Source organism: Chrysemys picta, chromosome 3 (genome assembly GCF_011386835.1).
Source record: "Chrysemys picta bellii isolate R12L10 chromosome 3, ASM1138683v2, whole genome shotgun sequence".
Taxonomy (NCBI): domain Eukaryota; kingdom Metazoa; phylum Chordata; order Testudines; family Emydidae; genus Chrysemys; species Chrysemys picta.
Genome location: NC_088793.1, coordinates 83,322,779 through 83,345,591, shown reverse-complemented (window position 1 = coordinate 83,345,591; position 22,813 = coordinate 83,322,779). Strand labels below are relative to the sequence as shown.

General features: G+C 42.5%; 1 protein-coding gene across 5 annotated transcripts in view; it reads right to left on the bottom strand.

Moving 5' to 3' along the window:
* SOBP (sine oculis binding protein homolog) overlaps nucleotides 1-22,813 on the bottom strand; it is a 152,021-nt gene that overhangs the window by 37,853 nt on the left and 91,355 nt on the right. The gene's annotated exons all lie outside the window — the stretch shown is intronic.

Genomic DNA, 22,813 nt, shown 5'->3' with positions numbered 1-22,813 from the left:
GGCTTTTTTTTTTCTTTTTTCCATTTTGTTCTTTTCTGCGCTATGACTGGTGTGGTGAAGGCATCGACAATTTTTTTTTTTAAGTAAGGCTGTAGAACTAATTAAGCTGTGAAAGGCTTTCCCAATTGTAAACCACTAGACACCAAAGTTCAAAAAATAGTCACTCTAGGCTTCAGAATCCATTACTTCAGAGAAATTATTGTGATTTCATTAACACATTAATTTTGCAACACCAACAGCTCTCACAGATGGTGAAGACATGATCTACAATTCAAATATGATTCTTGTTTGCACAAATGCTTTTCCTTCATATGGCATTTTAAACAAGAATTAATATGAGTAATCTTGCCATAGCTATAAACAGATAAACAGATGTCAGATTTTTCAGTGCCTTACTTTTTGACAGAATTTTACATACACAAGCCCTCCCACCATTTTTTGTCATGTACTTGAGTTCTCAAAATATTCCATACACAGATATTTTAGCGCTCTCTATAATCAGTATGTTGAGCCTCTGACCATGTCAGAATACAGTACTATATTGGGTGTATTCTTACTTTTCCAAACAGCTTTTTTAAGATGACTGTCTTTACATATACAGTATATACATATAAAAGAAAAGAATATCACTGTGAAATGGCAGCTTTAAAAAGATAATTAATTTTAATAACTATTGGCCATATAAACAATTCAAAACAACATATGTCGGGCATTTGATTACTCATCTCATTTAACTCTCAGCTTTCTTTCAATATAAACAGTGGTGACATTTTAGAGTATTCATATATATATACACATACACACATATATATACATATATATATACTGTTATACTATTTTTTAACTATGCAGCTATTTGGTTATCTCTTTTTGGTCACCATTTTTCTCTCTTTCTTTTTCTCCTGCACACTCTCTCTCTCTCTCTCTTTTTATTCACTCATTAGGTTTTTATCCTGACTCAAAGATGTTAAAAGTATTACACTAAATGATCCTTTGACTACTAAAACACCTCTGAAATCTGGAAATCAATAGGCCAGATTGTCAGCCGGTATAAACCAGTGTAGCTCTATAGAAGTCAAAAGTGTTACACTCATTTACACCACCTGAGGATCTGGCTGTATTTTGCCCTATTCACATTCCCACAGTGGATACAAAATGGGGTAAGTTTCTGAAGCGGGAAGAAAGTTGGGCACAAACCACAATTTCCCCCTAGCTCCAGAAATCCCTTGTACTGAATGGGGAGCTGTGATTACTGGGAAGGGGGTAGATAGCTGCTAAGAGAGAGCTGAGGGATGGACTCAACATAGGTCATTATCCCCATTTCCTCAGAGCAGCTGGGATTCCTACAGTGTACTGATTCCTTCGCTGGGATGGGCATTCCTCACCCCCAAACAGGAATAGCTGCCATGGAAAAGCATATAAAAGCTCAGGGAACCATAGTGTCAAATGGGCAAATGGGGACTGGGAAGTAGTGCCGAGCATTGGGGCCAAACCCTGTCCCCCAACAGGATGATCCGGTGAAACCCCACACGCTGAACCTGCGGCTTCTCTGGCCCTTTCACAGTTTTTCAGGAAGGAGAGAGGATTTGGCTCTGAGTCTGCACTTCAAGCTTTTCCTCAGTAACGCCTGCAGGATTTGGCCCAAGTTAATTTTTGATGTAGAGTTAGCCAAAATGGTATTCACATTCCATGTATAGAATTAGGTGTAAGGGAGTAAGGTGCCTCCTTAATCTCCTGGGCAGGCTACACTCCCCATGGGCTACAGCACGGGGAGGCACTACTCCCTCTCCTGCAGAGATAGGTGAGGAGAACATTGATTCTCTCTCCTCCCAACACACTTCTCAGCAGAGTTGAGCTAATGCTAGGGTTACCATATTTAAAAAATAAAAAAAGAGGACACTCCACGGGGCCCTGGCCCCGCCCCTCTCCCACCCCGGCCCCTCCCCAACTTCGCCCCTTCCCCAAAGTCCCCGCTTTAACTCCCCCTCCTCCCTCCCAGCCATGCGAAAAGGGCTGCCCAAGCGCTACCGGCTTCGGTCAGCCCCCATGCCTCCGGACCCTGCGCCCCCGGCCGGGCACTTCCCCTCCCGGGCTCCGGCGGCTGCTGTGCTCCCTGAACTCCTGGTCTCTGTAAGCGCCAAGCTGCCCGAGCGCTACCAGCTTCGGGCAGCCCCCATGCCTCCGGACCCTGCGCCCCCGGAGCCCGGGAGGGGAAGTGCCCGGCCGGCGGCTCAGGGTCCGGAGGCATGGGGGCTGCCCGAAGCCGGTAGCGCTTGGGCAGCTCGGCTCTTAAACAGAGCCAAAGAGTCAGGGGAGGAGCATAGCAGCTGCGGGAGGGGAAGTGCCCGGCCGGCGGTATTTTTCCCGGATATGTTTGGCTTTTTGGCAATTCCCCCCGGACAGGGGTTTGATTACCAAAAAGCCGGACATGTCCGGGAAAAACCGGACGTATGGTAACCCTACTAATGCAGAGGGGTTGTAATCTGCTACTGATCTAGATCAGCAGTAGAATACTTCCTCCTCCACCCAATGGAGCAAAGGAGAAAACAGGACTCCACGTCACAACTCCCTCACTGGTCTGCTCCTAGGATGGTGTAGCTATGTGCTGTCCCTTATTCAGGGTACATTGTAAAGCAACAATCTACTCCTAAAGACTTCAAGACTGTAGGCAAAGAAATAATTGAGAAAAATAGGAAGGGGTAAAAAAAAGCTTTTTTATCTTTCTACTGAAGAGCTCAGTGACTTTAGCTAAACAGATTAAAAGAAAAAATACGGCAGAAAACTCCTGGCATCTTTCTAATCATTTAATTTTATTGGTTATCAGTTGAAGAGTTCACTGAAATATGTCAGTGTTTTATTGCTGTATTGATTTGTTTGTCTCCAAAGGGTTCCTATGGCACCTGCAGCTAAACAAATATTTTCTTTTCTCTGCTAAAATATTTAGAAATCCTGCTTAGAAATTCTCTACTGATTTCTCCTGTTTTCAATCATTCACTGAGGTACAAGAAATGCTCAAACCAGTCTGCCTCACTCACACATTGATCACAGCCCGTTCAGTATATTTTATCATCAGATAAAAAATTAAAGGCACAAAAGTTAGATGCAATATTTCTGTTCCTGTGAACGTTCTAGATGGACCAATGTCTCATAATTATCTAACTGATTTTATGCAACATCCCAAAGTGTTTAGGTTAAGGTAACTGATACCTGCCTATCTGAAATACTTTGTGGGGAGGGGGAGGAGTGTGTGTGACCTCTTGGTAAAATTACATCCTAGAATATCATGCTAAAAATGGAGAAAAACAATCCTTCAAAGGGGGGGAAATTACTGGAGGAGAAAAATGTCAATTAAGAATTAATGTATCAAGTCTGTTTTACAGGATTGATCATTTAAGATGAGGTCAATGAATTTATGATACCAATGGCTATATCACAGGGTAATAAAACAAAGCAATATCATTCATTTTACATCTAACTAATGACATGCTCAAAGTAATTACAGATTTCTTCTAAGAGCCAATGCTGATTACTTAAGATGTGATAGCTAGGTGAAACATATATATCTTTCAGTTCAATAAAATAACATTTTCCTATCTGTGAAATATACAGCAAGTGTCATTTTAACAAAAAGGAACTTGCATTATGGATTGATCCTCTGTGATAATTTTTACAAGCTGCTTGAAATCTGTGTGCCCTCTTTTCATTTTCTTTTTTTATTGCATTATCTTTTCCCTTTATTGTACAGTCAAGTGAGGAGTTAAACTGCTACAGAATGTTTTTTAACAGCTGTGTGTAAAATGCTGTAATCCTTATGCAGGCGAGTAGTCCCACAGTCCTCTGTGGGATTGCTCATGTGATTTAATGCTGCAGGATCAAGTTCTTATGGCCCGATTCAATGCCCAGGGAAGACAATGTAGACTCCCATTTACTTCAATGGGCTTTAGGTCAGTGCTAGCCTCTGCTTGCGATGAAATCAGTGGGAGTTTTGCCATTGATTTCAGTAGGGTCAGAAGCAGGGCCAGAATATTTTCTAAGTAGCTGCACAGTGTTCTACAGATATAAAATTCAGTTCATCATGCTAACATAAGGGAATGCAAAGCAAAATGCTAAAATGATTATATATGTAACCTTTCCCAACAAACCTCTACAAACAACCATTTCCAGGTGCATTTTCTATTTGCAAATTTCTAATAAAAAGGGATGTGGGGCCATCAAATTAGTGCCTAATGAATAATGTGTGATAATGAAAATTTTGGTGATGAACAGTCTGATCTTACAAGGTGCTCACTGCCTCTTGAGCGCCTTCATCTCCCTTTGAATATCCTTCCAGCATCAATCCCTAGATCCAACTAGAACATTTCATATCTCAAATGCCATAATATAAGACCTGAATGACAGAAAGATCAGAAACGAGATAAATGCATATCCCATTCGACTGTAACACAGCAACCCTCAGGAAGATTAAATTTACCTTACTGGGGCATGTCCAATTCTAAACAACAGACTGAACATTTCCTTTAGTACATTTAATGTATTTATATTTTAGTGGCAGGATGCCAATGTACTACTTATCAGCTCCAATGGCTTGATATCATTCACCCTTTTCCTGTGAAATGTGTGGCATTCTACACCACTAGACCACTCGGAAGACACTGCATCAGCAGAAATATTACTCTCTCTTGGTATGGGAACACCAAAAAAAAAAAAAAAAAAAAAACAGAGCTGTGGGATCCTATAACTCTTTCCATCTTGTATTTCTTCAGAACAGAAAGAAAGCTATTCATGTTGGCAGTCAAGCCTTTATTTTGATAGAAACATCCAAAGTGGAGTCCAAAATTTGCCATGAGGTTACCCACACAAGCACAATGTACACATTCTGCTGCTCTTAAACGGATATGCTTATAGCCCTGGGCCCAGAATAATTAATACTTTTTAATCATCTGTCAAATGCAGGAGTGAAGTTCATCCATTAGTGCAGCCCACCACTAACCTCTGGGCAATAACCTAGTATCAGACACTATTACATTAAGAAACACATTTGCTAAAACCTCTCTGTGGAGATATTTGCATCAGCCTAAGAGAAATCACACATTAGTAACACTCAAACAACACAGCCACAATTAAAAAGAGTATCCAGGCGTTATCCCATGCTTCCACAGTATTTTGCATCAATGGCAGCTCCATTGTAGAGCTTAGACAGACAGAAGACAGGGACCATAAGGGCAAAGATGATCTGCTTTTCTGCTTCTCCAAAACCAGACAATGAGGAACAAAACTTCCTTCCTTGGTCAGGGAAACACATATACTGATTTCAGTGTGTGATTGTCTAAGTAAGGCCCTCAGGATTGGGTCCTTATCAAACATTGCAATAGCAAAAGGCTGTAGCCTGTCAAAGTATTTTGGAATAAAATTACACATTTAACTACATTTACAGGTTACCTTGTGCTCCCCCTGTATCTATGTTGTATGCAGCTAGGATGAAATCCTGGCTCCACTGATGTCAACAGCAAAACTCCTGTTGATTTCAGTGGAGCCAGGATTTCACTGAGATTGTAAGCCTTTGGGGCATTGTATTTATGTTATATGTGTATAGTGCCTAGCACAAAATTAAATTAATGGGAGATATCCTAGCTCTTAGAACTGGAAGGGACCTTGAAAGGTCATTGAGTCTAACCCCCTGCCTTCACTAGCAGGACCAAGTACTGATTTTACCCCAGATCCTTAAGTGGCCCCCTCAAGGATTGAACTCACAACCCTGGATTTAGCAGGCCAATGCTCAAACCACTGAGCTATCCCTCCCCCCAATCCATGACCATGGCTTCTAGGGGACTATTGCACTACAAATAATAAATAACAATAGTAACATTTAGAGCCCACTGCAGCAGGCTCTGTTGATCTCTATGATTCTGAAGCCACAGAATTGGCTACAGACTAGGCCAGCTGGGTAAGGTGCCTCTAGCACAAGGGCAGGCAAACTTTTTGGCCTGAGGGACACATCGGGTTTCCAAAATTGTATGGAGGGCTGGTTAGGGGAGGCTGTGCCTCCCCAAACAGCCAGGCGTGGCCCGGCCCCTGCCCCCTATCTGACCCCTCCTGCTTCTCACCCCCTGACGCCCCCCCCAGGGACTCCTGCCCCATCCACCCCCCTGCCACCCCATCTAACCCCTCCTCTCATTCCTGACTGCACCCCCTCCGGGACCCCTGCCCCATCCAACTACCCCTGCTCCCTGTCCCCTGACCGCCCCCGGAACTCCCGCCCCTGACTGCCCCCCGCTGCCCCATCCAACCCCCCTCTCCTTCCTGACTGCCCCCTGGGACCCCTGCCCCCAATCAACCCCCCTGTTCCCCGCCCTCTGACCGCCTGACCCTCTATCCACACCCCCGCCCCCTGACCACCACCCCAAACTCCCCTGCCGTCTATACAAACCCCCTGCTCCCTACCCCCTTACTGCACTGCCTGGTGCACCGGCGGCCAGCGGCGCTACAGCCCAGAGCACCAGGACAGGCAGCCGTGCCGCCCGGCTGGAGCCAGCCATGCCACGGTGCAGCACAGAGCATTGGGCCAGGCCCGGGCTGTGCAGCTGAGCTGTCGCCCAGAGCATTGCGCCGGTGGCGCAGTGAGCTGAGGCTGCGGGGGAACAGCAGGGGAGGGCCTGGGGGCTAGCCTCCCAGGCCAGGAGCTCAGGGGCTGGGCAGCAGGGTCCCACGGGCCAGATGTGGCCCACGGACAGTAGTTTGCCCACCTCTGCTCTAGCATCTCCACCCGGCCACACAAATCCTGTGTTGGTGCCTGATAATTTCATTCTGGTCAGGCACCATGTTATGCCCCTTGTCTGCCTTTTCCTTCCACTCACAGGAAGATTCTAGCTGTTTCCTTTGAACATGCCCCCACTCTGCATAAGATTGTTTGAACTATGAGAAGTAACTACCCAAGCAGCTGGGCTTCTGACAGGAAGAACAAATCCTGAATTTTACAGGCCAGTTTTCCCCCTCTCATTAAGTTATTAAATAATCATCCTGGAAGCCTAACTTGCCAACACTGCTCCAGTTATATGTACCCTACAGATTTATTAAACCCCACTTGGCCCAATACCTTGCCCTACCATTCCCACACATGGTTGCCTTTCCTTTAACCCAAATCAGGGCCCCAGCTCCTTCCCTCTACCTCCCCACACAAAGCTACCCTCAACTCTCCCAGAACATACAGAGAGAGGAAGCAGAGGCCTCCCTCACCCTTTCACTGTAGCCAGAAAGGCCACCACCCTCTCACGCACACCTTCCCAGAAACCAAAAGGGAGTCTGGTTGTACGTTTTTCAACCAGACCCCCAATTTTTGCATTCTGCCAATACTGGATCCTGCAGCAAACTAGAAAGTAGTAGGTGGCTTGAAATGCACAGAGAACTGTTCACATATAGAAGTGTCTAGTAAATATTCAAATGAGTCACAATCAGGACTGTTGCATATAATTCAATACACCTCCTTGTTTTTCAAATATTTTCCTATGCACAGAATAGCAAGTATACTGCAGAACCAATTGTGCTGAGAAATTGGGGAATCTTGCCACAGAAGTTAGGTACAGCATGCCAGAAAGTACAGAAGGCCAGTGACCCTCTGGGCTCTGTATGGTGCCTTCACAGCAGGCTCTTGAGGAGACAAATTAGCCTCTCTGATGGACAACAAGCAGCCCTACTTGCTCAGGAATTACGGAGCAATTGCAAAGAAAGTGCCATGCACAGCTCAAAAGGAGAAGCATGTAGGCCTGTGGGGTGTCTGTGTCTGTGCGTGCGCAGAATTCATGACCCTTGCAGATTTCTTTGCTTCCCCACAGAAAAATGACTTTCTGATAGGGAAGCAAAGGGAAGCTGCAAGAGCAGTCACAAACTGCAAGAGCGCCCCTCCCTAGCTGTGCAGGTACATCTTTCAGGCACCCAAAGCAGCCGGCGGAGAGATAAATTACCAAAGGGCAGGGGACACTCCAGGCAGTGGTTCCTACCGTGAGCTGGGATCAGCTGCTAGTCCTGTCTGGGCTGGAGGCAGGAGAGCATGGGACTTCCTCTTCCCCTGCAAGGAGTGGCTGGGGCTGTGCCAGACCCATCCCCAGAAACCTCCCCCAGCTACAGGAAGCTCAGCATCCTCCCCTCCTTCCTGCCTCCATCACTCCTCAGCTGCGGGGGGAGGGGTCACTGAAAGGAAAGCTGCTCACCCATCCACCCAACCCCTGAGCTTCTGGACCTCCAATACCCATACACCCCTGCCAAGCCTCACCCCATACACCCAGAACCCCCCTAGTCCTCCATATCTGAACCCCACCCCACTGAACCTCAACCCCTGCATCTGGAGACCCCATGCACTCAGATCCCCTGCTTCCGGACCCCCACCCCTGCACCCAGACCACCCCCCACTGAGCTCCCTGCACTCAAACCCCCACCCTGATGCCCCACCCCCTGCACCACCGTGAGCCCCTACATCCAGACCCCCCCCACCGCTGACCCGCAATTAGCTGCACCCAGACTGCCACCCCACCAAGCCCCACTTCCCCAGCACTCAGACCCCCCCTGCTGAGACCCCCACACTCAGACCCCTCCGCTGAGCCCCAACCACTTTTACCTGGAAGCCCCAACTGAGTCCAGTTGCCCCTGCTGTGCATCCAGATCCCCCCACACTTAGACACCCACTGCACTCAGACTGTCCCACATAGAATCCTCTCACCCTACACCTGGATCCCCCCACACTTAGCCCCTCCACACCTGAGCCTGCCTGCCCCATACCTGGTGCGCGTGGTGCAGAGGAGCAGGACCCCACGGTGTTTTGGGGGCAGGTCCTGGCCTTGTGCTGTGTCTGGGTCGGGTGCAGCCTCACCACTGAGTCTGTGTCCCCGAGGTGAGAGGTAGGGAGGCTGCAGGGTGAGCTCCCACCTTCATGCAGCCAGTGGCCTGTGCTCCCCACTGTCATGCTGACAAATAAAACTTGCAGAATTTTAAAATACAGTGCGCAGAATGTTTAATTTTTTGGTGCAGAATTTTAATTTTTTTGGCACAGAATGTCCTCAGGAGTAAGAATCTCTTCATTATGTGTGTGTGTACACACATAAGCAGCTAGCACAACAGGAGCCCAGTGCCCTGATCACGCTCTATCAGACAGTATCACAATGCAAATAATAATAACTCTGAATTTTGTGCTGGCACTTCATCCGTGACCCTAGGCACCTCACTAGAGGATTCCAGTTTAAAGCTGCATTTGTGGAAGGAAAGCCTCGAGTCAAACTGGAAAGATGCCATTGAACTGTTCGTAAACAAACATGCAGCAGTTTGACTGACAGAAAGATCACTCCAGCACACTAGAATTTCCTTTCAGTGTTTTCTGAATCTGATGAAAAATGAATATTGAGCAGTACAAACTAGGGCACTGAAATATTTGTCAGTTGTTGTTTGTATAGTTTGCCCCGTATTGCTGAGGGACTGGAGCTTGTGAAGGTGTCTGAACAGGTGAGCTGGGTTGGAGTGATGCAGAGGAGCGGAAGAGGGGGTGAACATACTCAGCCCAGAGACAACGGCAAATAAAATGGAGGGAATAATAAAAAAAATCAGGATTTTTCCATACAGCTGACCTGTAATTCATAGATTTCTGTTTATTTTATGATGTTTTATTCTTTCTCAGTGAATTTAGTTATTATGAAAGGTGCTAGACTGACAACCCTGGACATTTAGGTCTCCTAGTCATTGATAGGATAGGTACAGCCTAGCCAGTGGCAGCTCAAGGCTTCCTTTCCATACCCTGCTGATATGTCTCAAACCTCAGCTAAAGGGAGCAACTCTAGGGGAGAGAGGGCCGTTCAGACTCTGTACCCCGCCAGCTTTTGGCTTCTTGGCTGAGGCTAACAAAGAAAGGTGGCAATTATGGTAGGGTGTGTGTGTGTCTGTATGCCTTCACTAGGAACCACACCGAGGCCACTAAGCTGGTGTGAACCGGCATAGCTTCAGTGGAGCTACGCTGATTTATGCCCACTGACAATCTAATCCATAATGTCTCTTTAATATAATGAAGTGGTTACATGTATTTGTGCACAGGTATATAACTAATGTTTTTAAAAGTATTTGCCTGCTGTAATGTTATTTCAGCTATTTTCCTACTGCTGTCTATTCAGTGACATGAATTACTTTTATTATAAGAATCTGAATGTGTGGCATATCTTCTCAATGTTGGTATGTAACCCAAGAACTCCCATTGTGTAACTAAGGCCCCGTGTACATTACAATTACTATCAATTCACAGAACCTGGTTTCAACTTGAGTGTAACCAAGCCCTCTGACTCAGCTGTAATTAAAGTGAGATATAGCCTGAAGTCCGGTCAATACTATGAGTTGAACAATTCTGGCAACAGGCATATTCTAAAGCAGTGCTTCAGCACAGTTCTCCATACTTGATCACCATTTTCCAACATGGTGATTGCAAGAGAGATTGTAACAGGGTTTCCCTATCCAATCTGGCTAGGGATATTTTTTAAATAACCATTTCAGCTGCAATACTGCTATAAAAGAATTCTAAAACAGGTTCTAGCACACTTTAGGAATGTGGTTATAATACAGTTTGAAATCACATTAGGTGTGAATGTAAACATGTTATTACATTATTTATAACTTTGCATGAAACAGTTTACAAGATAGAGCATTGCAGTGACCTGTATTTTAAAACTGTCCCGTGACAATTTTACAGTCTAGATACTACATTCTATACTACAAAGACATACATTTTAAAGAGGAAAAATATGAGGATTGTTTTTTTTTCTTTCTCTTCATTTTATACGACTCCCATGTCCTGTTGGTGATGTGACTCTCGTCACTCTCTTCTCTTCAAATCTTTACCACAGTTTTCTGAGAGGGAAATACTGGGTCATTTAAATGTGAGACCCACTCTGTCTCCATTTTTCATTCTAATTAGGCAAAAGTCTATGCTACATGAAGCATAAGGAGAGAATAGAGCTATTTGGTAATTAATGGCTAATGATAAATTGATTTCATTTTTGAATGACTGCACTTGTCATTTGTGGTATTTAAAACATACTCTATTCAAAGCCCTTGTGTTTCTTTATTTGGGGGGGGGGAAGGGGCTCTTTTAATGTTTTCAGTCAAAAGCAATGAATGTAAGCTATGTGAATACCCAGTGGAAATCTAGATTGGTTCTTATTTCATCACAATGGCTGCATATCTGATTTTGTATATAAACAGCTGAGCTCTGTTTTTTTCCAACTCCAGTTTGAGGCTTTGAAACTGAAGTAAGAACTTTGGATCTGAAACCGCCGGTGAAGTTTACAGTATTTAAAAAGCAAGATTTCAGGGAAAATGAATGTAGTGTGTAGTGGCATTCACCAAGAAGAAAGCACCAGAAATCTTCCTATCTAAAATATTATAGAAAGCAATTAGTAATGGCATTAAACCTTACTCTTTCATGTGAGGCTGATATACTTCTAGAAGAGAAAATATCCTAAAAAGAATAAAATAATAACTTGCTGAAGATGTAAAGGTAGCTCGGGGGAGGCTGGGGGAAGAAGGGGGCGGTTAAATACTGTCAACAGGACAACTTGGCAGGCAGAGTGATCAAGTGCTGGAATGATTTTGAACGTCTGTCTCCTGGACTGGAAGAGTTTAAACAGTTGTACAAGTGCTGCTCTCAGGCTAGCTTGGCAGAGTGCATGCAGTTTACATCACTCTTCTTTGCCCCTTAGATGCTAATCCTTGAAACTGCACTGTGGACCAAAATGCACATCACAGGATTCAGCCCAAGTAACTGGTCTCCATGCTGGTTGGTTCCCCAGGATTTGAGGGGAAGGAATCCTCCCTCTGGGCTGTGGATGAACAGAGGAGCCACTCCGTAGCTTCTCCAGTAGTAGCCCCTATGTCTGTTGTACTTTTTTCCCCAAGGAGACTTGGCCAATGGGACTTATTTCTTACTTGTGAATCCATGGCCCTGCCCTATCCCCTGAGGGGCAGGTTATAGGCAAATCATGCAGAGCGCAGTTCTACAGCACAGAGGAGTTCAGAGCTCCTGTACTGGCATCCTTGCAGGGACTGGGTAGAATTTCCCCCTCTGAGAAACAGAACCTCCAGCCTATCCATCCAGCCACTTACACGCTCACTTTAAAACTTATTTTGGAAACACCCTAAAGAAATGATCATTCCATTGTCGGATCTGATGTGTTTGTAAGATGAGAGGCTAGGAAGACATATGGCATAAAGAGACTAGAGGGTGAGGGAGAGTCAGAGCTGCTAAAAAGGGGGTTCACTCTGATTAGCAGTTTTTGTGATTCAGACACTAGCCCACAAGGAACTAGATCAAGGGTAGATTTTTCAAAAGCACCTAAATGACTTAGGAGCCTAAATCCCACTGAAAGTTAATGAGACTGAGGCTCCTCCATCATTCAGGCACTTCTGAAAATTTTACCCTCCAGCGTTCAACTTAATTCATGTGGGTCAACTACAGTTTTGCCATTGACTCCAACGAAACCAGGGTCAAGACCTTTCATTCTGTGTGTTATTAAAGTTTCCTTTATCAAAACATTCATACTCACCATCATGAAATTTTGCAGGGAAAAACTAAGGGACTAGAAACAACAGTTAAATTACATAGGTGTAGCTCTCTGTGTTTCTGAACTACTGTAACAGCTTCCTAAAACTGGTGATTTTCCTTTCTGATCTGTAAGCCATTCGCACCACAAGGAGACCATTGTTTCCTCATGAAAACAGCATGAACTTTTGCCTCAAACTGCTGCTACTGCAGCCTTTCAAAATATCAAAAGTGAGGAACATTTTAAGCACCTTGAGAACATGACAAAAATTGTCGACTTTGAATACTCATGAAATAAAATGAAAGAAGGTCACAAAGTAACAGCTGGAAAAACATTTCTGGAGTCTATAAAGCACTCCTCCACCATGTGCAATGCCTTCAACTGCTCTGGTGCAGGAGTGGAAAGGCACGCTAAGAAAAATCCCCAGAAGGAGTGGAAACTCATTTCTTTATACAGGATGAAGTTCACAGAGATGTCCAGGCAAGGCTCTCTAACCACATATATCTCTGCTGCTCTTCTGTAGGAGTCAGCATGGGTGGATGGCTGTGCAAGGGTACTTCTTCATTCACTGGGCACTGAAAACGTGGGGCTCCATATCAGCCCTGGTTTGGAGCAGCTGTTGGGGCCATCCACGGGGGAGGCAATTGATCTGAACTTATATGGCTCCAGCAGCCCCAAACTCCTATAGAAAAGGCATGACAACTTAGCAGCTGCTATTCCAGATAATAGGATTGAATATCAGCTGCAGAAGGTCTGTATTGCAGCCCCAGAGTTGACCACCGGGTCGAGGGAATGGATTCTATATTTGCTATTCCTTGCAGAATTCTCTACACCAAGACCCAGTAATCACGAAGGGGAAGTGAATTTCACCCTAAGATTAATTAGTGTTGAAAATGTATTAGATCATTTTGAGAACTGGGAACATTGCTAAAAATGGGGAAATTGAAAGGTAAAAGGGGAAGCAGCCAACTTACTAACTCCAAATTGTTTAATGAATGGCTGAGATCTCACCACAGGACAAACACTAAAACCTAACAGTTTTGTACTGTCAAATTTTTAGATAATATTAGAAAGCTGATAAAAGATTTTTATTCTGTAATTAATTTACTCCTTTAGTCGGCACCTGAATAAACATGTTCTCCCTCCTTTCAGTATAAAACTTTACTCTAGTCCTACAGCAGTATAACATTTTGAGATGGAAAAAACCCCATGTGGCTCATCTGTCTAGAATTTATATCTTGTAATATCTTTTTCTTCTATGTATTTTTCTCTAATATTTTCTTTTTTATTTCCAAGTGAATATAAAAATAACAATCCCTTCTCCAGTATGTTTCCAATATCCCATGAGATGGTTGACAGGAATATAAATGTAATAATGAGGTGGTTTGAGGGGCAGGTTAATGTTTTTTGCTCTCACATGATGCTTTTAGCCTTAGGCTTTGCTTCAGGCTAATACCACTTTGTCTGAGCCAAAATCACCAATGAACACCCATTAAATCAGTCAAACTTAAATGTACTATTTACTGAGTGTGGTGAATAACACTGTAATCTAAGTTTGAAATATTGTAGGTCCATAGAATAGTAAATGGAAATGTAAGTCGAGACCTTGATATATCTTTGTGATTTATCAGTAATGAAGAATTCTGGGCCTAATTCTCCCATCACTTGCACCAGGTTTATATTGGTGTAATTCTCATTGACTTCAGGGTAATTACTTCTGATTTATCCCAGTGCAAGTGAGAGGCTTGTGGACAGCAGACTCTGGGTGCTATTAATTGTAATTCCACCTACACCTCTACCCCGATATAGCGCTGTCCTCTGGAGCCAAAAAATCTTACCGCGTTACAGGTGAAACCGCATTATATTGAACTTGCTTTGATCGGCCGGAGCACACAGCCCCGCCCCCCCCGGAGCACTGCTTTACCACGTTATATCCGAATTCGTGTTATAGCGGGTCGTGTTATATCGGGGTAGAGGTGTATCTATTTAAGTCGGGGATCTTCAAACCTTATTAGTATTACTTAATATTTGTACTGCAGTAGTGCCTGGAGGCCAGGGCTAGGCATGGTACAAACAGACAACATTTTTATAGTGTGGACCACAACTCAAGAGAGTCTCGTAGTCTACCTCACCTTCACACCAGCACAGACCATGTCCCCTCCCATTCCAAGCATATAACAACTCTGGGGGGAATATATAATATATATGCATTTGTGGAAGATAAATACTGGGAAGTTATTTAATGTATTTTTAGTAAAGCTGGTTGAAAGTTGTTGACATTTTTCATGACCAAGCTTTGCTATTTTTCAACCTGCTAATAGAGTAATTCAGCTCTTTCCAAAATTGGACCATCAGGAGTATATACATTTTGAGAACTATTGAACTAGGTTCTTACAATGGTGCCCATCTCCATGTTGCCTTAGCACCAGCTACAAAGCATAAATAGAAAGCCTGCGCTCCAAGGCCCTCTTTAATTTTGAACAACAGGGACCTAATCCAAAGCCCATTCAAATCAATGGAAAGACTTCCATTGGTTTGAACGGGTTTTGGATCAGGCCTCAGAATTGCCACAGTGCCTTGCATGATGGGGTGAAAAGTGGGAAATAATACACTTGTGTCCAATATTTTGAGGCTGCATATGTGTATGAAAGGATGTAAAGCAGAAAAATGGCTTTGACCAGCCCAGAGGAAGCATTCTGGATCTCTCCAGTTTCTCTTGCCTCTAGGCCCCAATCCAGACTGACTACCATCACAACCAGAGCTGTATGTATAGACTCATAGACTTTAAGAACCTCACCCACCCATCCCTGTAATAGATCCATAACCTCTGGCTGAATTACTGAAGTCCTCAAATCATGGTTTAAAGATGTCAAGTTACAGAGAATTCACCATTTACACTAATTTAAACCTGCAAGTGACCCATGGTCCATGCTGCAGAGGAAGGTGAAAAAACCCAGCATCTCTACCAATCTGACCCAGTAGAAAATTACTTCCCGACCCCAAATATGGCAATCGTATAGAGTCCCTCTAGCCCCTTCCCAGTCTCTTAGCATAAAATCAGCATTTGAGACAGACCTAGTCTATAAATGGACTATCCTCATGTTTGGACTCTTTTCCAAGTGAACAATTCATAATTAAGGCTAAAATTTAATCATGATTATTTTTAGTAAAATTCCTGGACAAGTCACAGGAAGAAAAAAAAAAATCACAGGCCCCGTGACCTGTCCATGACATATACCATAAATACTTGATTGAATCTTAGGGAGGACTGCTAGGGGGGAAACCCCGGGGGCCCGCTGAGGGAGAAGAGCCTTGGGGGCCTGCAAAATCTACTGCAGGGAGGGGGAATGCCCCAGGGGCCCATCGCACCCGTTGCCACCGGGAAGACCCGGGGGGCCCGCCGGCAGGAGTGGGAGAGCCCCAGGGGGGCCAGCGGCTGCTCTGGCCATAGATATGGGGAAGGGAAAGAAGGTAAATACCAGGGCAGAGTATACATCTTCTCCCAACCTGCATACTCTCAAATTAGAAAGGGAAGTAGAAGAAAACAAGGAAAAAAGAAAAAGAAACCAAACCTCCGTGAAGTTCTCTGCGGTAGGGAGGATTTCCGACGTTTCCTAGCATGACTGGTATGGTTCCTAACTAAACCGATCACTAAAAAAATTCCCCTTTTCAATAAATGTACTGAATGTATGAAATGAGAGATTATGAAGGTGAAGGACTAAGAGTACAGTAGAGCCAACCATATTGTAGGTAAGTGTTTGTGCTTCCTTACAAACCTTTGCTAATGAACCTCTACTCTTTTTGGCAATACCCCTCTTAGTAGTCTGGGCTTCCTCTGAGCAGAATAAACATTGTGCCATGTATTGTGTGTCATGGTGACAAATGTCAACAGGGACTAGATTTATTTGTGACCTAACTGGCAGGTTGCAGAGTGGACAGATTAGTCTATTAATGCCCTGCCCCACCCCGTGCCAATAGAAAACCTTCCTCTGAGCTCAAACATTTGCTGTCTTTGTAATTAAGTCCTCAGTTCTCAATTAATTTCAGGTAATGGAGAAATATGTATTTCTCTTTGGTAATTTACCCACCCATTTCCCATGCAGGTGTGGACAGGGAACTTATGATTCAAAATCTCTCTAGGCCTTTCAATTCAGACTAAAATACAGAGAAGTATTTCTTTTTCAGAAACTTGTTATTTATTTATCCCACTGTTTTAAGAAAGTTATAATCACTGGGTTGTACTAGACATACTGCTGTTTACATAATATCACATAAAGGGCCAAGATCTACTCTGGTTTATACCAGGGTAAATCAGGAATGACTACTGAGGTCAACGGATTTACTCCAGATTTACACTAATGTAACTAAGAGCAGAATTTGGCTGAAAGCAGGGCATATTATACTACAAGGCAGTCAGACATGCAGTTTGGCAAAGAACACAGCCACAAAAAAACCCTTGGTTGTGCATTATGTTACCATACACGGCACACATTTCTTGTCGGTATGGATTACCTGCACGATAACACCATAGATTTTACCATGTCAATACATCATGGCAAAACACTGTTGTCTTTACAAGTTCACGTTGATAACTTCCTCTTAAAACTTAAGCACTGAAGTAGTTACTGTGGAAGCTTCACTTCAGTAAGGAACAAAATAACACATTTAAGCAACTGGATCCACCCTTGAAGTCAATAAAGCTCCACAGAGATGCAACGGTCTGCCTTGCAAAGTTCTGACTGCAAGACTGATGTTTTATTTTGTAACCACAGGGTAGAACTTTAATGGAGCTATGCTGATTTAAACTAGTGGAGTATCTGGTCAGTGAGTCAAAGACCAATAGTTATTATATACAAAGACTTATAATCAGATATTTGTCCCATACAACTAAAGAGCGACAAAATATTTTACTGACTGAAGAAGTCAAATCAGGGTCAAGTGATCATTCAGTAATTCACAGAAAGACAAGAAAGGATGATTCTGTAGTGAAACCATGGATGTGGGATTCAGTAGATCTAGGTTAAATTCCCCACTCTACAACAGAATTCTTGTGTGACTTTGGGCAAATTACTCAATCTCACTCTCTGCCTCAGTTTCCCATCTGTAAAATGTGAATAATAATTCCTTTGTCTTTTCTCAACTATTTAGATTGCAAGCTCTTTGAAGCAGGGACTGGCTTTTACTATGTGTATGTACAAGGCCAGCACAGTCAGGCCTCAAGTTCAGTTGCTGCCTCAAACCACTATATAAATAGTACAAAATATTATTATTGTCCCTCATTCCGTCTGTGTGACTGAACAGTCAGTGGGAGTTTCACCTGAGTATAGACTGCAGGATTTGGATCGCAATGCGTGTGTACACACAGAGACACATACAGACGCCTTGTTACATAACATATAACTCATGAAATCAGTAATTAGAGGATGCAATATAATAACTAATGTGGAAAAGGAAAAGTCATTTAAGGAAAGCATGTTTACCAGGGAACATGATTGAGGGTATTGACTGTACTTCACATCTAGATGGGAGATGGTTGGGGGGGGAGTGTGGAGGGCATGCTAGTTAACCTCAGGCATTTGTCCAAGCACCACGAGAGATCTGAGGGATGAGTTAGGGTTGAAATTCCATTATAGGTTTTAAATAATTAAACGCTACATGTTTGGAAGCTCATTTCTTCCTATTACTTTTTAAATATTTAATCTGTATTTACATCTATTGAACTTCATGGAGCTATACACATAACAAACTCGAATCAAGTTGAGAGAGGGAGCTTTTCCTGTCTGATGGCAGTTAGAATTTTTCTGTCATATACACTAACAGAAGCTTGACTATATTGAATCATTCAAATTATAGTTCAGGTAGATGCTGTAGATCACAGACACATGTGTAAGTAGTTTTCTATCATATTAATCAAGAGTCATTAAGCAAAACAATAAAATAAGCTGTAAATCCCAAAAGAAAAATTGTGCTTTTAAAATCTTAGAACTGCAAATAATGATAAAAATTAAAGTAAATGAAAAACCGCAGGGACAGATCTTGTTCTTCGCATTATTTTCAGTCTAATGTTACTACTTCCACTCAGCTTGTTGTTTCCTGATTCAGTTCATTACATTTTGAAAGTGAGCCAGCCAATCTGAATGGCACAGAAATACAGTAGAACCTCACAGTTATAAACACCTCGGGAATGGAGGTTGTTCGTAACTCTGAAATGTTGGTAACTCAGAACAAAACATTATGGCTGTTCTTTCAAAAGTTTACAACTGAACATTGACTTAATACAGCTTTAAACCTTTACGATGCAGAAGAAAAATGCTGCTTTCCCTTTATTTTTTTAGTACTTTACATTTAACACAGTACTGGACTGTGTTGGGGTTTTTTTTCCCATAACTCAGGTGTTCATACCTCTGAGGTTCTACAGTATTTCCATTTAGAGTAGTTCTTCTGCTATGGGTACATTATTTATTTACCTGTACTTCCAGTTTCATCTGGAACTGAGTTTCAACTAAACTCCTGTTGAATTCCACATGTTTAAAAGCAAAACATGCAACTGCAATTTTTTATTCATAAAACTTCCTAAACTATAAAATGCTAAAACAGTCCCCTTAAAGTGCTATTGTGCTTTGAAAAGTGATTCTGTGAGAATGGCATTAAGGTTACATATTTATTGTACATGTGATTTCCAGCTCAAATTAGCTCTATTTACCATATAAAAAGATACACGTACACATACAGGCACACTCTTTTGGCTGGCAGCCCCATCAATTCAGTATGAAAGTCAACCTGAATTCTTTCCTTCTCACATCCCATTACTACTTCTAGAAATTCTGCTGGCCGAACTGTAGTCTCAGTTACACCCATACAGCACCATTGTTTTCAAATCAAGCTCTCAGTTACATCTATGCAGGTATATTGAAGTCTAATGGATTGCATAGGTATAACTGAGGACTTAATTTGGCCTGTGGAAGCCTTAGTCCTGGTGATGACATATTAGGGGAGGGTGGGGTAGAAACCAGCTTGACTTTCAGATCACTGGCTGACTTTGCAGTTAGCGGAAGAAAAACATCTTTGATCTGAGATGAAGTAAGTTTGTGTTGGAAACCACGGAAAAATGGTCAATAAGGAATCATGATTTCAATTTAGAGTCACATTTCAGGATAGAGCAGCACTTAAAATGTCTTATAATTTTCCTATTATTATTACTAAAAGAAACAACACACAAATCAGAGGATAAACTTCAGCTCTAACAATGACAACTTTCCCATTTGCTCCATTGAGCCGTACAGCTCTAATTCAGAGTCCTGAGGATAGAAACTAAACATCTCCAAACACTAGAAGGCAAACATTGCTGCACAAGGAGAGAGCATGAGGTCAGATTTCAGTGGAATACGGAATTCTATGTCAGGCATAGAGATCAAGGACTGACTAAATCAAAGCACAGGAAGAACTAACACTTTAGATGTCAGCTGTTTCAAGGATTATAGGCCCTACTGTTTCTGGAGTCAAGGTAATAATCAGAATGGTGTATATATTAGGCTCCTTGCAGAGATAGCCAAAAGTACATCCTTCTACTCAGATTCAGTTTTAGGATTTTATTTCCTTTTTGGACAAAGCTAACAGTGCAAAGTATTCACATTTTAAGGCTGTTTTAAGGATGAAAACCCATCTTAATAAAAAGAGTTGTATGATTCAAAGTGGTAAATTATATAGGAGCTATATACACAGTAGAAAGAGAGACAGGATTCTGTGATTTTCTATCAGGATATCTTTATGGCGGCTACATCCACTGACAGCTTCTTAAGTATGTCCCCCCCCCACCTCACCCCCCCTTTCACGTTTTCACATAAATCCAGATTTGGGCATATTGCTTTATTGTGGAGACATCTTCTGTGTGCTGGATGGCTTATGCAAATTAAGCAAATGTCCTAGAAATTAATCTTGAAATACCTTGGGATAAAGAGCTTATTTCATGGTGCTAAAGTAGTGTACGGCATTCTGTGATGGACTGTTTACAGTTTGGGAAAGCAGAAGAACATTCTAGATGTTCTCAAGCTGCATGATCCAATAGGATATTCCCCTGATACTGTATTTCTCAGACTTGAATGCAGAACTGACTGACTAGAATTTGGAAAAAAAACTAGGGGATTCCTACCTAAAACCTAAGCAAAACAACAATTCTGTGATAGGAAGAGAGGTGTGCCCTTTAGCTACTGTTACCCAAACATTCAGACCTCCATAGTTCAGTTTGCCAGCACTTTTAACCTCACTGAAATTTTCTTGACATAGTTTTTATTTTCATTTGTAGGTTTCCCCCACTTACAAAGAGATATTTATTGTATACATTATACATTTGTAGATATATACATGTATAATGTATACAAATATAGAAATAGGGCAGTCAAAGACTTACTGGCAATTAAGTTTAGAAGAGTGTTGTCTATTTGAATACCTACGTTGGGCATTAGAAAACCAGTTTAAGAAAACTTGATAGTTTTGTGCAATACTCCTGACTCAGGGAATGCTCCATTTGAAGTACACTAGGTAAAACTCAGTAAATAGGATGGTAAACCTTGGTAAATATGTTTTTGTACTTAACTGACATTTAGAATATAATAATTAAATCTAAATTAAATTTGTGTGTGGGCACCTTCATTTGAAGCATTACAATAATTAAATGACATTAGCACTCTGAAGTATGTATCTCAGAACAGCAAAGAACTATTAGCATTACTTAGCAACAGTAAGGGCCTTAAAGGTCAATTTTACCTCTTTCTTTTATTTCTTTGTTACTGTTCCAAAAGGGGGAGGGGGAAGGAGAGAAAAATAGAGATAAATTACTAACTGGAGTAATTGGACTGCCTCATTACCTATTTAAGTACTTCCAAGGCACCATCACCATTGTCTGTTAAGGGCTGCATGTAATGAGCAGCTAGAAGAAGCCATTTGCAGTGCACAAGTTTTATTGATCCTACAAAACTCGGGAACTATGCTATATATTCTTGAGTGCCATCTACTGGCACCTTATCTCATAACTATTTATGTTGACCACTCCTGTAACAGTATAAGAGCACCACACACACTTTAATAAATCTGATTCTCTGCTGCACTGCATCTTGTACAACCATCTTAATGTTATACAGCAAAGTGGAGACAAGAAGAGTTAGAACCAGGTGCTCAGCCAATTGGTGCAAAAGCCCTGTGCCAAGAGACTGCCACTCTGGTTTGGTATCATTTGATATACATACTTGCAACCATGTAAATCACTACAAAAGGGGCAAGGTCAGAGAAAATCAAGGCATGAGGAATTTATGATCACAATACTCATTTGAGGTAGAGATGGTACTGTTATCTCCATTTTACAGATGGGGAACTGAGACACAGGGAGATTAAGTGACTTGCCTGGGGTCACACAGGATGTCTGCAGTAGGACTTGGACTTGAACTCAGACTCATTAATCCCAATCCAGTGACTCAACCACAAGCCCATCCTTCCTCTTCATTAGAAAGTTGGGTTATAGGTTCAGAGTCCCAGGCCACACAAGACCTATCATTTTGGCTACATGCGTGGAATGACCTGTACATGGAGGCAGGGAAGCCTGCTTCGTAAGATGGATCAAGACCATCTTCAGCAGGAGTTATACATTTTACCCAGAGCTTTTGTAACACCTACCTAAAACAATATAGTTAATAATAATAAATAATAATAATTAATAAATAGCTAACAAGTGAAGGAGCAAAAGAGTCAAGGAAACTTAAAAACAAAGAGAGAAAGGACTGGAAGGCTCAGAGCATATGTAATGGCATCTACACATGGACCTGGGAGAGAGGAGGAGTTAAACTGAAAGAAAGGAGGGGAGATAATCGGGGGTGTGGGAGGGCTGGGGGAAGACAAATACAGAACCAGAGGAGAGATGTAGGGAGTAAAGTAGTGGAGAGGAAAAGAACCCAAAATGACAAAGAACAAAAATAATGAAAAATGGAATATCAAACTCACAAAACTATAAATGCTGATTGATTGAGATGTCACAGGGAACATCCTCACCACCTATGGATCACTGGTATTTCAGATCAATAAATTTCAGTTTCTATGTGAATTTTGGATTCAGAAGACTGTTTGTCTTATGTACAGCCAAGAAAATAAAAAGAGAACAAAGAGAAAAAAACAGGCAAAGGACAGGAAATGAACCAAATCCAGGTGATACGCAGCAATCATGTCCCTCAGGGTTGTCTCCCATCTTTATTCAGACCCGTTCA